The sequence below is a fragment of the Meleagris gallopavo genome, chromosome 10 (genome assembly GCF_000146605.3).
Source record: "Meleagris gallopavo isolate NT-WF06-2002-E0010 breed Aviagen turkey brand Nicholas breeding stock chromosome 10, Turkey_5.1, whole genome shotgun sequence".
NCBI lineage: Eukaryota > Metazoa > Chordata > Aves > Galliformes > Phasianidae > Meleagris > Meleagris gallopavo.
In genome coordinates this window covers 28,169,412-28,171,456 of record NC_015020.2, presented here as the reverse complement: position 1 = coordinate 28,171,456, position 2,045 = coordinate 28,169,412, and the positions used below count along the sequence as shown (strand labels likewise).

Genomic DNA, 2,045 nt, shown 5'->3' with positions numbered 1-2,045 from the left:
GCGCAGCCGCTGCTCCGCGGGGAGAACGGGAGCGGTCACCTGCTCCGAGCCGAGCCAAGTGTTTGCATAATTGAAGCGCGGGTTTACGTGCGCTTTTTACGTACCAGAAATGATCTCGAGTCGCTGTGTGTTGTGGAGGCACGGTGAGGGCAGGATGCAGAGCGCAGCAGCTTCGGGGGGCTGGAGGAAAGGAGCAGAGGGAGGGAGAGGAATGAGAGCCGATTTTATGCCAAGATGTCTTGCTATAGCCTTGCCTTTAGCACACAGGGCTTGTCCGTCAGAGCCAATGAATCATCGGGTTTGTAATAAAATCTATAAAGCATATGGTATGATTTTTTAATTTTCACTAACTCACCCTTTCAGTGTCTTTGCTCAATTATCTGATGCCTTCCGTTACAAGATACAGAATCTGCCCTGGACTGTGGAAGCTATTTCCTGCTCCATGTATTTGTCATCAGTAATGACTTCTCAGACAGCAGCATATTTTCATATGTTGTTGGAATTTCAGTAATGTTACGTTTGCTGTTTGAAATCATGACTGGTTTCCTTGTGATAATCACCTGTGATTAGATCACATTTTGTGCCTACAGCCAATGAACTTTTTGCCTTACAAAGACCGCAGTCACCAGCTCCTGTTATGCTTGAGCACATTTGTGTGAGCTTATTATGAACACATTGAGAACTGCTGTGGCTATCTGTGTCTATTTGTCCCTCCCTGTAAGCCAGATTATGAAGCTTCTTGCTCCAGAATGCTGAATTTAAAATGGGGCCAAGTATAAGATTTCTCCTTGCTCTTTCAAATGTTTCTGTTTTTATCATTCTCAGGTGTGTTCAAGATGCATCAGTGATCCCAAAGGATAGGCAGCTATCTTTCAGAGCATGTCCTCATCCACTTTTATAAGCTGGTGAGCTGATTTTGTGTTCTTTGACTTGGGTGGTCCTTCACTACCCTTTAGCTCCTGTGTGGGCAACCTTGTCTAGTGGGCACCGTGCCCACAGCAGGGAGTTGGAAGTGGTTTTTAAGGTCTCTTCCAACTCAAGCCATTCTCTGAATCTGTGATTCATACTGATGAAAGTTAAGTGAAATGTTACCAATAGAAAGAACGTCTCCTTAAAGGAATCTTTCCTGGCACAAGAAGTAATTAACATTTTTTTGTTTTCTTAATAAAACTTTAAAAAAAAAACACCCACATCAAATTCACTTAAAAACTCCTGAACCTTCTAAAATGTGCAAATGTGTATCACAAGCAACCTTAATCGTGGCATTCTTTGAAATATCTGACTATAGTTTTAGTAATATTCTTTTCACTATATATGATTTGCTATGTAAGAAAAAAAGGAAAGAACGTTTTTGTCATGAATCTGACAGCATTGGAATGATGTAAACATAATTTTTCACTTTTGGACTCTGCAGACATCTACTGAGCAATTGAGAACTGAAATATCACTTGCAGGGGATGAGACATTTTGGATGCTGGGTTTCACAGACAGAATAGTTTAAGCGCACTTGTCAATATTGCTGTTATTTGTCATGGCAACATACAGTAAGGTTCAATTGGCTCTTGATGTAAAAGCATAGCTGCAAATTCATCACTTGTGTCACGTGCTGTCTGCTGCAGCATGTGAGCAGTGTTCAGATCATCTGCAGCAACACTGCAAGTGTCACTCTTTTATTCTAAGCATTCAGGTCATATTGATGCCTTCCCAGAGTGGAAACAGTGCTGTGATACAGCAAGTTCAGTTTCACAAGCACTTTGGAGACCAAAGGAATGGTCTCCAAATTTATATGGTCTGTTATACAGTATGCAGTTCAGCTTTTTAGGTCTCTCTAGCATTTTTTGCCTTCTAGATTCCCTTAGCCTATTTGAGTGTATTTTGTAATGGATCTCTTCCTTCTTCTACTTATGATACTTATGAATTTTATTTCTGTACAGTCTGTCTTTTATAAGCTTTAGTATTCATCAGTCACACAGGAACACCCCAGTGCTTCAGGCATTATTCCTGGAGGTGGTATCATTTGTTATTTTTTTCCCAATAAGATAGTA

General features: G+C 40.8%; 1 long non-coding RNA gene across 1 annotated transcript; it reads left to right on the top strand.

Moving 5' to 3' along the window:
* The first annotated feature begins 6 nt into the window (after positions 1–6).
* LOC109369352 lies at positions 7–2,045 on the top strand. Its single transcript, XR_002118318.1, has 2 exons — positions 7–143; positions 826–2,045. It is a non-coding gene; the product is annotated as an uncharacterized LOC109369352 (long non-coding RNA).